Genomic DNA, 12,645 nt, shown 5'->3' with positions numbered 1-12,645 from the left:
CTAATTATTATTAATTTTATTTTATTTTTTTATTTATTTTTACTAATCGGTACCTGTATTCAACCTGCAAGTGGAGCCAGAGTTCTCTAGAGGGTCTGGAGACCATCTAGCGAACTTTTTCATCTTTATTGTTTTTTTTCCCGGGCCGCCGCCATCTCCGGAGCGGTCACAGTCCATCCTGGGGTAAGTGTTTGGTGTCGCTGGATGCCTCCTGATCGAGGCATTCCAGCGACACCATTTAAGTTTAGGAGGTGATCGTTGATCGCCTCCTAAACGCTTTTAAAACGTGAGTCCGCCGCCATACAATGTATGGCGGATGTTGACGCCCCAGGGAGGGGCCAGAGATGGCCCCTAGTGCCGATCGTGGCGTTGCTGAATGCCTCGAGGTCGAGGCATTACAGCAACGCCGTTTGGGTGCAGAAAGCGAAAGTAGATCGCTTTCTGCACCCGTTTAAAGACGTGCTGGTCCTGGCACGTCAATTGTCGTAAACGACATGTTTTTCCATGACGTGCCCGGACCGGCAATTGTCATCAAGGGGTTAAGGAGTTTCCACAGGCCAGCTTATTGAAGAAACTTGCGAGTGAGGGTCCTGTGTTTTAAGTCCTATTGTTTTTAAGAACTGTATGCTGTTTTAGTTTTCTTTTGTATGTCTTTTTTTTTTGTAATTGTGGCATGGTGTAACATTTGTCTTTTTGTTATTAAAATATTCAAATCTGTCTTTGGGCTCTAGTATTGATATCCACAAACCCTAAGAGGATAACACGTTACCAAATTGTTACTACCTAATTTATATATAGAGAGAGAAATAGATATTTTAATTTGGATAGCTCACGAATCCGGTATCAAAATCAAAAATACAGGCAGGATTTGGGGTTTATTTGGCATAACTGATGCCTTGTTAAGGGGTGAAGTTAGTAAATCCAGAGGTCCTCCACACAGTCACGGCTTGGGTGACAGATGGCTATTGGTATACATGAATGTACTGTATGTATAAACTCCTGCAAGAGAGCAATGATTAGACAATTTATCATGCATGCCAGGTAACTAGTCTTTTTTTATGAACGTGCCAACATGCAAACACACTGAATGTTGGATGGTATGGCATAAAGCATATTAAAGGGGTAGTTTCATATCCTAGAGAGCCTTGCCAAAGTAGAATGCCTTTATTATTATTTTTTTTAAATTGTTTTATATAGCGCCATCCAATTCCGTAACGCTGTACAATGGGTAGACAGGACATAACAAGTAGTATGTAACATAACAATTTGACTTACAGAAACAGGTGAGGAGGGCCTTGGTCAAACGAGCTTACAATCTAAAGGGCGTTAGTGTGTATTACACAATAGGTAAAGGTGCTATCGTTAGGGATAGACCAGCCACACTAGTGTAAGTATTGCAGGAGAGGGACTAGGAAAAGTGAGCTAAAGGAATATGGGAGAGCATTAATGTGCAATGTTGTAAGCGTCCATAAGGAAATGGGTCTAGAGCAGTGGTTCTCAACTCATGGGTCGCGACCCCGTCTTCAGTGGGTCGTGGAGGGTCAGAGCCGGACTGGAGGCATACCGGGAAAATTTCACTTTGCTGGGGCTGTCTTACACATTCTAGCGGCAATCCGCGAGCCGCAGGCTGTCAAGACTGCTCTGCTGTCCCTTTTGCCTCTGTCCCCCACAAGGACACATCTCCTATTACCCCCTCTACAGCCCCAGTTACCCCCACCACAACCCCTATCCACCATCACAGTCCCTGCCCCACCACAGCCCCTATGCACCATCTCAGCCCCAGCTACCCCCACACCACAATCCCTGTCCCCCACCACAGCCCCTATGCACCATCTCAGCCCCAGTTAACCAGACACCACAACCCCTGTCCACCCACCCCAGCCCCTTTGTTTCCATCACCACAGCCACAGTTCCCCAGCACTGCCCATATCCTCCAATACTTCCCATATGCCGTCACCATAAATCTTATCCCCTATTACAGCCCATATACCCCACCACTGCCCTCACTACTTCCCCTATCCCCTCACTGTCACTGGAGACTTCCCATTACATTCAGGAATTTGAACGCCACAAAGAATACACCATCATCGCTGGAGGAGTAAATTGGATATCCTTCACTGGAACTTTACAGGATTTTATCTAAGTTTGCTGAAGTACACCCAAAGCAGCGGTCCTCAGTCAACATGGCCTCAAAACCTAAATATGATACAAATTATATTAAATTTGGCTTTTCATATATTGAAGATAGACGTGATGGACAGAAACCAGTGTGTTTTGTGTAGCGAAACATTGGCTGATGAAAGCATGAAGCCATCAAAGCTAAAGCGCCATTTAGACACAAAACACCAGGCCTTTGAAGAAAAACCTGTTGAGTATTTTCAACGAAAGCTACAAGAGCTGAGGACATCACAAAAGTGCCTAACATCTTCTTGTTCAAAGCAAGAGCAGGCACTCCGAGCATCTTGATATGGCCAGAGAGGTCCTGGATCAATCTTCTGCAGATAAATTGAAGACAATTCCACTATCCAATGACACAATACGCAGGAGGATTCAAAAAATGTCAGGTGACATAAAACAGCAGATCACAGCTCGCATCAATACTAACAAATACTATTCATTACAATTGAATGAATCCACGGATGTTGTGAACCATGCCATTTTCCTGTTTTATGTGAGGCACGTGTGGGAAGGAGACTTTCAGGAGTAGTTTCTCTGCAGTAGGGAGCTTCCCACCACTACTACTGCAGAGGACATTTTCAGTACTTTGGATTCATACTTGGGCTCAGTGTGCCTGACATGGGATATGTGTGCCGGAATCACAACCGGTGCAGCCTGCATGACTGGAAAACACTCAGGGGTCGCGAAGAGAATTCTTGAAAAGGCACCAAATGCGGTTTGGAACCATTGTTTTTTTTTGCACAGGGAGGCATTAGCAGCCAAGGATATGGTGCCAGTGCTTCACAAAACTTTGAAAGATGCTGTCAAAGTGGTGAACTACATTAAACATAGTGCCAAGCATGCCAGGTGTTTTCAGAAGCTGTGCATAGACCTGGGCAGTGAACATGTACAGGTGCTGTATCATGCGGAGGTGCGCTGGCTTTATAGGGGCAAAGTTCTCTCACGTTTATACGTGTGCAACTCGACTCTTGCCGATCTGTTTAACGGTGACATATGGCTTGCACAAGTTGCTTATCTTGCAGATGTGTTTGAGCAGCTGAACACATTAAATGTGTCTATGCAACGGAAGGGACACAATATTTTTGCACAGACTGAAAAAATCGAGGCTTTCAAAAAGAAAATTGCATTGTGGACAAGTCATGTTTCCAAAGAGAGATTTGATATGTTCCCCAATGCTAGTCATGAGCTTACACACCTGGACTCCACAGAAATGAACTGAAGAACACTATAGTAGCACATCTCACAAAGCTGCAGGAAAGTTTTAAAGACTACTTCCCAGAGCAGCACAGGGATGACGGCTGGATACGCAATCCCTTTGGAATTGATTTGGAAAGTTGCCAAGCAACGAAGAGAGTCAGCTTGTAGAGCTTTCATGCGATCAGATGCTAAAAAAATTTTTTAATGAGCTAACCCTCTCCCAGTTTTGGTGTAATGTTATGGCTGAATATCCTTCCATCTCAACCCATGCCATCAAAGTTTTACTACCATTCAGCACAACTTATCTTTGTGAGAGTGGCTTCTCAACTCTGGTTCAGTTAAAGACAAAGCAAAGAAACAGAATGGACATTGAACATGACCTCAGAGGTGCTTTGTCTACCGTCACCCCAGACTTTGAGACACTCCTCAAAAGCAAAAAGCATCCCCAGTTTTCCCATTAGTTCTATCTCATATGTTTCAATGACTGTTTATTTATTGGGTTTTTGCCTCAATGGCACTTTCATTTTACTAACACTGTGATTATTGCACAATTAATTTTCACTAGCGCTGTGATTACTGCATTATTCATTGTGCAAAGTATGTGTTTGTTTACTGTTTGTTTACTGTTTAAAAATTGCATATATATATATATGTATGTGTATGTGGAATACTGCACAAGTTGTTTTATGGAATAAAATATAATGTTTCGGAAATTAAATTATTTTTGGGTCGTGACTTAATGACCAAAGACAAATATGGGTCCTGAGGATACACGGATACACTTTGGGCATATGGGATAAGGTTAGGAAAAAGCTGGCTCTTTATAATAGACTAGGGCAGGGGCGTCCAACATGCGGCCCGCGGGCCGCATGTTGGACGCACCTCAAGGTGCGGCCTGCGTGAGATCGGCAGCCAGGATCACAAGAGCCCTGCTGCTTACTTGTGGGAGGGTCTATTCTCTGCTCCAGTCCTGCCTCCTCTGTGGGGAGAACGAGGGAGGCCGCACCCCCTGCTGAAGTCTGTGATCGGCATCGAGAGCTGTAGAGCAGGTAAGGGGGTGGGGGAGGTTGTGTGAATGAGTATGTCAGATTGAGGGAATGAATCTGTGAATGAATTAATTTGTGTGTGTCATAGCATGGATGTGTAAGTGCTGGAACCTAGGCATAATGGGACTGTGATTGCTGTTAGCAATGCTGAATTTGCTGTTAGCAATCACACTCCTATCATGCCAAGTCAGCCAGTACATGCTGAAACCTGGCTAGCTGCCCCCTTGTGTATTGATGCTGCCAGCAGTATGGGGTCTGTACTTACAGCCACCCTGTACCAGCATGTATTGGCTGACTTGGGATGATAGGAGTGTGATTGCTAACAGCAATCTGCTAACAGCAATCACAGTCCCATCATGCCTAGGTTCCAGCATTCACTGGTTGCCTGGGTATAAAAGAGTGTGTTTGCTGTTAGCAATCACACTCCTATCATGCCAAGTCAGCCAGTACATGCTGAAACCTGGCTAGCTGCCCCCCTTGTGTATTGATGCTGCCAGCAGTAAGGGGTCTGCACTTACAGTCACCCTGTACCAGCATATACTGGCTGATTTGGGATGATAGGAGTGTGTCTGCTAACAGCAATCACAATCCCATCATGCCTAGGTTCCAGCATTCACTGGTTGCCTGGGTATAAAAGAGTGTGTTTGCTGTTAGCAATCACACTCCTATCATGCCAAGTCATATTGTTGATTTTTTTTTTTGTCCAATTGTGGTGTGTTACTTTTAATAAAAGTGTGGTTACACACTAAAATTGGACAAAAAATACAATGGCCAGCCAACCAGTACATGCTGGAATCTGGGTATGCCTGAGATTGCTGTTAACAATCACAATATATAATTTTTTCGTACAATTTTGGTGTGTAACTTACTTTTATTAAAAGTGTGGGGGCGGGGTCACTTTCAGTTTCGGCTAAGTGAACCCTTAATTTTCGGTTTTGGTCCAGAATTTTCATTTTAGTGCATCCCTAAAATAAATAGAACTATTTTATTTTTACTTATCCAGAATCCTGAATTTGTAGGCCCAGAAATCCCAGAAATCAGTGAGAGGAAAAGTAAAGGTTTTGTGTCATTTACTTTATTTTAATCTGCATATTTTATTAAAGGCCATATTTTCTCTCACGCAGTGGCGTCGCTACAGGGGGGCAAGGGGGGGCAATTGCCCCCCCTAGGTTATTCCTTGCCCCCCGCCGAATTTGTAACCACCCAGGACAGTCCCAGTCAGGTGCTAACGACGGCACCTTGCCGTCAGTAGCACTACCTTACCTTGATGGAGGTCTGTGGACCTCCATCACCACCTACCCCGGCGATCTGCCCCTCAAACTGAAGGGCATCACCGGGGCCACCCGATCCGCCTGGTGCCGCCTCACGCAATGACGCGATGACGTCACCGCGCAACTTTATTAACAACTGACAATTGTCAGTTAAAGAGGTATGGGGGCATGCTGCTTAGATGCCTGTATCTCAGGCATCTAAGCAGCTACATACCCCCAACATATACCGTTGGGTAATCACCTCACCTTTCCAACGGTATATAGATTGTAAAAAAAGAATAACAAATATTAAGTTAAAAAAATAAAAATGTAAAAAAAATGGATTTGGGGGTCTCTAAAGGCAGATAAAAAAAGATCAAAATTGTCTAGAGACCCCCAAATTAAATTATTTAAACATAAAGTAGTTTAACTTAAAAAAAAAAAAAAAAAGTTTAAGTATTCTAGCTAAATGATCACTGTGGTAGCCAATGTTACCACAGTGATCATATAGCTATAAAAAGTTACATTCCCTTTTTAAAAATGGCCGATACTAATTTAAAATCCTATTATGCCTTTGATCATGGGGTTAAATTTAGCCAACGGTAGAGGGAGGCAATTTTTGAAATCCTGATGAACTGCAAATATTATTAAAATTAGCCATTTAGCCCTTGCCGTACGTGAGTAACCATCTCATCCCTGGAGCGCCTTGCATTTTTACTGCAAAACTTATTTTTGCTGTAAAAGTGATTTTTTTTTCCTCCCTTTACCATCATTTCTTTGGGATTGTAACGGGAAAGAATGGTGTGTGCTTCTGCGAGTGAATGGAGATATGAAAGGCGTGTGAATGGTCAGTAATTAGGGTTAAAGCCTTGACGTGGCATTACTGCTCACGTAGGAAGTTAAATTATGGCACAAAAAGTACACATTTGCAAAAACGACATCCCTTGGCGCATCAAATGAGGGGCTGCATGTGTTTCTAGTACAAACCTGGAGTGCGCAAGACAAAAATGAACATGTCGCTATGGTTAGAAAAAACATATTTTCTAGCCAAAGCGACATATTCCATCATTATTTGTGCACTCAACTTTTGTCCTAGAAATACATGTAGCCTCTCATTTGAAGCTCCAAGGGGTGTAGTTTCTTAAAATGGATGAATTGCCTGAATGAGGGAGAACATGAGTTAATATGTGGATGATTTGTCTGAATGAGGGAGAGCATGAGTTAATGTGTTTGTGTGTATCATAGATGTATAATTGTGTAAGGGCAAAGATGGCGCTAGCAGGATGTTTGAGCCTTGGGGACCAAGATGGCACAGACAGGGTGTATATGGGACAAAGATGGCAAATCTTATGTGTGTTATCTGGGTGCTGACCAGGTTCTATGTGGGCAGCGTGGTTGGGGTGTGCAACCTGTGATCTATCCCTGTAATTTAGGGGTTTTAAATATACCTTTAATGCCGTGTTTTTATGTGAATTCCAATTGATCTGTACCTGCAAAGCTGGGTTTGTGTGTGCTTCTGTAGATCCATATCTGGTATGCTATGTTTCCATACATTATTTATGTATATCTGCAAATACAGGGTTTGTATGTCTTGTTCAGTTGATTAATACCTGCAATGCTGTTTCCATGTATTTATTTGATCTATACCTGCAATGCTACGTTTCATATATTATTATTGTATACCTGCAAATACAGGATTTGTATGTCTGATTCAGTTTATTTGATATATATACCTTCAGTGCTGAGGTCACAAGTGAATTTCAATTGATCTATACATGCAAAACTGGGTTTGTGTGTTAATGTGTTGATCTATACCTGCTATCGGCAGCAGGGTCTAATATTTATATATATATTTATATATATATCGGCAGCAGGGACTAATATTAATATATATATTGGCAACTGGGGCTAATATATATATATATCAGCAGCAGGATCTAATATTAGGCCCTGAAATCATTTAGTGCAAAAGTTAAGGTATTGTGTTGTTTAAAGGATTTCAAGGATTAGTCTTACTAAATTGTGGCTTCAGGCTTCCCATGTTGAATGTACAAGTATTGTATTGGCCAATAACAAAAGTATCATTCCATAGCACATTACTTTTGGCAATATATATATATATATATATATATATATATATATATATATATATATATGTGTGTTTTTTCAGTGGTATGATTTAATGGTGGAAATTATTAATGCCCCCCCAGTTTGACTGTGGTATCTTGTGTGCCCCCAGGGCCGGCCTTTGGGGTGTGCGACCTGTGCGACCGCACAGGGCGCCACACTCCAGGGGGCGCCGCCGCCACCGTAGCGTACCGCTGCCGCCAGCAGCGTACCTAGCGGCGGGGGGGGGGGGCGAGCGGCACCCGGTGCCGCTCATCAGGGGGGCACCCGGCACCCCTCCAGAGACGGACAGTAATGTCCGCCGCTGGAGGAGCAGGCTCGCAAGGGAGCGGTATCGGAGGTCTTTAACAGACCTCCGGCTCCCTTGAGTGATTTTAAGCCGGTTCAAGGATCTCCCTTGAACCCGGCTTAACATCACTCAAGGGAGCCGGAGGTCTGTTAAAGACCTCCGATACCGTTCCCTTGTGATCCGCGCGGCAACAGCTGCTGTGCGCCGGGGTTTGTTGTCAGATCCCGGCGCACAACACTGAAGCCGCGCCCACCGCTGTCCGTGCCCTCTGACCCGGAAGAAGACAGAAGAACTGAAGAAGAGGAGCGAAGAGAAGGAAAAGGAGCTGTAAGGAGAAAAGAGGAAAGGTAGGAAAGCATTCAGTGAGAGTGGATTGGTATATGTGTGGATTGGTGTATATATGTGTGGATTGGTATATATGTGTGGATTGGTATATATGTGTGGATTAGTGTATATGTGTGGATTGGTATATATGTGTGGATTGGTATACGTTTGGATTGGTATATATGTGTGGATTAGTATGTGTGGATTGGTAAGTGTGGATTGGTATATATGTGTGGATTAGTGTATACGTGTGGATTGGTATATATGTGTGGATTGGTATACGTGTGGATTGGTATGCGTGTGGATTGGTATGCGTGTGGATTGGTATATGTGTGGATTGGTAAGTGTGTGAGAGTGATGGGTGTTACGCTGTACCATTTCCAATGTCTTTTTCATGATCTAATTATGCTCTTAAAGTACATCATAACTCCCATCATTCTATACTGTTCCATACAGTGGCAGAGCTGGGAGGCAGAGGCCTTGCACCCCCACCGCAGGACTCCTGAAAGGTAAGTGAACTTCAAAGAGGGAAAGGGTAGATAGTTAGGAGGGCGTATATAGGGAGAAGGGAGTGAGACAGGGGAAAGGGGGTAGATAGGGAGAAGGGAGTGAGAAGGGGTAGATACGGCAGAAGAGAGTGAGAAGGGGTAGATAGGGCAATCATACTCCTATCATGCCAAGTCTGCGAGTAAATCCTGGAATCTGGGTATGCCTGGGCATGATAGGAATGTGATTGCTGTTAGTCATATATATATATGATATATATAGACTTGAAAACCGAAGTTGTTTGTGTGGTTATTTGGAAAGTCCCTGGAGTGCCGGTAACTATTTTTGGACGTTATATATATATATATATATATATATATATATATATAATATTATTTAATTGTTTTCTCCTATTTTGGTGTGTTACTTACTTTAAATAAAAGTGTTAGATTTTTTATGGTGTTGGGGGGTCATATTCGGTTTTGGCCAGGTAAATGCTGCACTTTCGGTTTCAGTCCAGAATTCGTTTCGGTGCATCCCTACTACTAAGCCAGACAATTAAGTGGTAGGCCTTGACCACATCAATGTTTGGTGTAGTATATAGTGATTGGGGTTTTGTTACAAGTTTTGTTACAAGTTTTTATTCCTTTCTTTTTTTGGGATGGGGGGGCGCCAGAGGAGTAGTCCGCACAGGGCGCCAGAACACCTAAGGCCGGCTCTGTGTGCCCCCCCCTACATATTGATTCTAGAGTTGCCACTGCTCGCACGTATACAATTCTGATGAAGTGGCCCACTGCAGAAAAAACTTGGACACCCCTGGACTAGGTGATTTTCTTCCATTGGACGTAATTGAACTTAGTATAGAAAAAAATAATTTAAAAACCTGGAAACAGGCTGGCATTCAAACTATACATGATCTTTACTTGGACATGGAACTTAAATCATTTCCCCAGATACAGGAGGAATATTCGCTCCCCTAAAGAGCTATTCTCTTATTTAAGAATCAAATGGTTCTTATCGAAATATTAACTACTGAATAATGGACACAACTTAACTCTACATATCATCTGAATAGTACCAAGGGAGTGATCACTAGATGCTTAACTCTTATAAGAATTAATCATAAACATACACCTGTGGGGGCTATTAAGATTTGGGAAAAGGAACTAAACAGGGCTAGCTCTTGGGATAACTGGACAGCCTCAATACGATCGGTTTAAAGCGCTATACATTGTTTAAACATTAGAGAAAATTTTTATAAAGTTTGTAATAGATGGTATCTTGTCCCAATAAAACTAACAAAAATGTATGGACATATTGAGGCCAATTGCTGGCGGTGTGGAAATGATAATGGCAGTTTCTTACCTATCTGGTGGTCATGTACTTATATAAAGGATCTTTGGAGAAAGGTCTTTGGCCATATTGAGATTTTGACTGGGGTCAAGTTACCTTTTACCCCGGACTGTGCTCTACTACATTTGGACTGGCCAAAAATTCCAAAACTAGACAGAACAATGATAATTCATATTCTTCTATCTACTACTAAACCGTTAATAGCAAAATATTGGAAAAAAAGGCCCAGTGGGAAGAGATAAGATTAAACACATATCATTGTAAAGTGGTTATAGCTTAATTAAGCCTACAAAATGGGAAAAAATAATAGTTATTGAAAACTTAGGCTATGATAGGTTTTTGGTTACCCTTCTTCTGACGCATCTGGATTTAAGTTTTAATGTTATGTTTTGTCCTAGAGTTTTGTTTAACTCTTCTCTTTTATGTAACAAAATTTATGTAAAATTAATAAAAATGTAAATAAAAAATAAAAATTTTTAAATATTTTGTGTTTTTATTTCCTTTTATTTGCCAACCTGCCCTCCCCCGTTATGTACATCAGTCCCCAGGTTTGCCACTTTGCCCCCAGAAATGCATGTCATGGGACAGAGTGGCATATAGGGGGACACTTCCATACCCAGACACTAATATACCCACTCAGACACACTTTCAAACGAAGACACGCACTCAAGCAACTAAGGCACTTCACTCACTGCGATGCCTCAGCAGGCGCTTACTGCAGCTCCCATGGGATTACGCAATGACGCTGTGTGACCCCCGCTAGGCCACGTCTCCTCCAAATTAAAGAGGTAAGTCTACCGGATCCGCCGATGACAGATACCCGGTAGAAGTGCCAGCAGCAGCTGAGGTTACCAGGAGAATCCAGGTCCCCTGAGCGCTGCGGGGGATCTGGATCTTAGTCTTGTAGTCAGGCCTCTGTTTAAGGTCTGATTATAAAACGACCGCGATTATAAGACGAGAGCTATTTTTCAGTCCATCATAGATTCCAGGAGAGTTCAGCATTCCTTACAGTACCTTGTCCATTGGAAAGGTTATGGTCCAGAAGAGAAATCCTGGGTATCTAGTAAGGATTTGCATGCCCCAATTCTGGTAAAGAACTTTCATGCAAAATATCCTACCAAACCTGGGACATTTCGGCCTTCGGCCAGCCCTCAAAGGGGGGTATGTCACAACTTACCTTTCCGGAGAAGCTTCGCCTGGACGCCATCTCTCCTGCTTGCGGCAAAGCAGCAGACCACCAGTCTCTGCTCCACGCCGTACGTCTTGACTCACGGGAGGGGGCTCGTCCATCCTGAGAACCGACAGGAGCGTTCCTGCTTGGTCGCTCCTGAGTCCTGATTGGGGGGGGGGGGCGGTTTGTGTGGTCCTGCGGCCCTGCTTGCTATTACCCTTGTGTGGTATTCGAATTCAGTTGCTGTTATTTCCTTTATTTTTATACCGTGTACTGACTCCTGGTTTGTGTTACTACCCACTCCGTCTACCGAATCCTGGCTTGGCTTACTACCCTCTCCGTGTACCAAATCCTAGCTTGGCTTACCACCCTCTCTGTGTACCGTATCCTGGATTGTGTGACTACCTCCTCCATGTACCGACACGGCTTGCTTTAAACACTCCATTTAGCAGACCCTGCTCTACCTCTACTGTCTATGCTACTGCCATTATTTCCTCAGAGATATTTATATATATATATATTGCCTATACCAGGGGTGTCCAACATGCGGCCCGCGGGCCAAATGCAGCCCACGGAACCTTGAGGTGCGGCCTGCGTGAGATCAGCAGCCAGGATTGCTGTTAGCAATCACACTCCTATCATGGCAAGTCAGCCAGTACATGCTGAAACCTGGCTAGCTGCCCCCCTTTTGTATTGATGCTGCCAGCAGTATGGGGTCTGCACTTACAGCACGTATTGGCTAACGTGGGATGGTAGGAGTGTGATTTCTAACAGCAATCTGCTAACAGCAATCACAATCCCATCATGCCTAGGTTCCAGCATTCACTGGTTGCCTGGGTATAAAAAGAGTGTGTTTGCTTTTAGCAATCACACTCCTATCATGCCAAGTCAGCCAGTACATGCTGAAACCTGGCTATCTGCCCCCCTTGTGTATTCATGCTGCCAGCAGTATGGGGTCTGCAATTACAGTCACCCTGACCAGCATATACTGGCTGATTTGGGATGATAGGAGTGTGTCTGCTAACAGCAATCACAGTCCCATCATGCCTAGGTTCCAGCATTCACTGGTTGCCTGGGTATAAAAAGAGTGTGTTTGCTGTTAGCAATCACACTCCTATCATGCCAAGTCATATTGTTGATTTTTTTTGTCCAATTGTGGTGTGTTACTTTTAATAAAAGTGTGGTTACACACTAAAATTGGACAAAAAATACAATGCCCAGCCA

This window comes from Sceloporus occidentalis, unplaced genomic scaffold (genome assembly GCF_023333645.1).
Source record: "Sceloporus occidentalis isolate IW3139 unplaced genomic scaffold, rSceOcc1.0.p SCAF_230, whole genome shotgun sequence".
Lineage (NCBI taxonomy): Eukaryota > Metazoa > Chordata > Lepidosauria > Squamata > Phrynosomatidae > Sceloporus > Sceloporus occidentalis.
Note: the sequence above shows the minus strand (reverse complement) of the source record.